We start from the raw sequence: 2,554 nt of genomic DNA on the forward strand, positions 1-2,554 counted from the left end.
ATGGCCTTGAGCAAAACACTCAAACCGATAAGGATTGGGGTCGTCACAGCTGTTGTCCGATATACACGCGAGGTGATGCATATCCGACGGCCTTGAGCAAAACTCTCGACTATTGAGTGATCCAACTGAATTCAAAAAAAAGAAAGAAAAAATAATCTCGTAGTTAGTACTATATTCTGAGTTCAGTTCTCAAAATTTCAAGAATTAAACTTACCAGTATTCTCATTGACAGTTTTTCGCCTTCCATTACTGGCAATGTACTGCAATACATTGCCTTGTCAACATCTAGTGCCTTAGACGACCTATTACATATAAAATTTATCACTATCAGTCTTTTCGATGGATGGATTCAAGAAGAACTTGAATGATCAGTGCAAAAGAATGTCTTGAGATTTCCATCAGTGTCTTTGGAAATATAGAAGTAAACTGCAGTTTGCTCGATAAGGAACCAGTGAGGACTAATATACCAAATGGTCCCAACACGCCTCTTTCAGCTGCCCCACCATTGACATTGCTATTGTAGATTGTGTTAGTACCGTTTATTCTTTCCAAGGCCTTCTGATCCACTTCAAACTCAACCACAATATCTAGTTGCAAAATTCAAGGATAATTCTATAAGTTGACAGGCGCCCATATTTTGATATTAATAATTTCATTTCATTAAATTTTCATTAGCTAAATCTGATGAGAAACATACCCGAGTGGTAGAGCCAACTTCTACTGGCACCACTTCACCGGCTTTGGCCTCGACTTTGTTGAATACCTTCTTCTTCAGTCTTAACCTCTCAACATCCTCAATTGGACATAGTACTAAGTTACTACCTGTTTGCTTGTCCAACAGGATTGCCCTCGGAATAGCGTATGTTGCAGAAGACAACTGTCATGAATACAAATGATGTCCAAAACGCTAAATGTTTCTGTTTATCAATATTTTCTAATCTATGATTGAAACATAAGTCTCAATAGTTCTTTCCAAATAAGGTAAGATGCAATATTAGGAATTCACATTTGTTACATTAAGAATTGAATCGATGATAAGAATTGAATTCTCGTATACCTGAATAGATGACCAACCCTTTTGTACATCGGTGTTCTCACTGTCCGTCTCTTTGATCCAACCCCACAAAACTCTTCTTTTCTTTTCTTGATCATAAAATGTCTTTGATGCATTGAAAATTTGATAATCGTATCTTAATCCAATACCAAGAACGATTATTGGATTATCAAGAGTCCATTTTGCAGTATAACTATCATAAGTTCCAAGTGCATAGTAGCCATTTTTATCATCATCAAGGCTAGTTTTGAGTATATGTTTGACTCCTGGACCATTCTCAGATGTATCAAACCCATTTTCCTTGATCTTCGAAACCAGGTAAAAATCCACGCACTCCCACATGCTCGTACCCCCGACACCATGGAGTACTCCATCCAAGAGTTCATAGCTTTTGAAGTCCTTAGTGTCATATACCAATGAAATGCCGGTTTTGTTAACCTTGGAACCAATGGTGATGCACCACTTATCCTCTGGAGTCAACCATGCGGTGATGGGGTCCCGAAAATCCTTGTAGTGAATGCCGGGTGATGGGACCAGGACCAGGTTCCCGGAGTACTACCCAATTAGTAAGCAGGGAATCAGATGGATCAACAGAGTATGCAAGACTTTGGACTTGCACTGATTCATTGGTTGAACAAGTGTAGAGCATGACAAGTTGGCCATCGGGAAGAATCATAACGGCCAGACCTCGTCCAGATGCTGTTGATATCATACCAGTGATCGGGAACCATGGCGATCAGAAGGTGGCGCCAATGGATGACGTCCCTTGATACTACATGTCCCCAAACAATGTTGCCCCATACAGCACCATATTGTTTGTATTGATATAATAAATTGTACCATCCCTTGTAGAACACTGGACTTAAAGTATTTCATAAGTTAGGTATGAATTTACATCATTTTTCGAAACAAATAATTAAATTGATAGAAATTAATGGACTTGCCATTTGGATTTGAAGGAAAAAGAATCAAAATTTAAAGCCCTCAATAAAGCAATCCCATCAACATATTCATCACACAAAGAAAAATATTAGTGGACTGTACAATGCAAAATAAAAAAATTTGTAATCACATGGGATTACATCAAAACATTGAAGTAAATTTTGGACACATGTCAATTTAGTAAACAAGAATTCAATGTGTATATCACCAATCTATGGGAATAATATGTGTATTAATTGCACTTAGTACATTAGTACAACTCTGAGTATAACGTTTTTTGCTGGACCTTTTAATCTGAATAAAGCAATAGGTTCCAACGTGAATTTTAGCCCTTGTTTGGAGCCGCTTCTTCAACAAATTTTAAGTAAAAATAGAGCCATTTTCTTTGATTGTGGCCCCACTTGTGAGAGGTGCAGTAAAAAATGACGTCTGCTTTTCAAAACTAACGGTAATAAAAATCATTTTTTTGTTAAAAAAACCGACTCTAAACAAGGGCTTAGTATACATTTATTGGAACATTTCTTAGCAGCACGTTGCACCATATCAATAATGAATTGT

The 2,554-nt window shown here is 37.3% G+C and overlaps 1 pseudogene; it reads right to left on the reverse strand.

Moving 5' to 3' along the window:
* The window catches only part of LOC111373543, a 6,853-nt pseudogene extending 4,945 nt beyond the window's left edge, over positions 1–1,908 (reverse strand).
* Between the last annotated feature and the right edge of the window lie 646 nt (positions 1,909–2,554).

This window comes from Olea europaea, unplaced genomic scaffold (assembly GCF_002742605.1).
Source record: "Olea europaea var. sylvestris unplaced genomic scaffold, O_europaea_v1 scaffold1142, whole genome shotgun sequence".
Lineage (NCBI taxonomy): Eukaryota > Viridiplantae > Streptophyta > Magnoliopsida > Lamiales > Oleaceae > Olea > Olea europaea.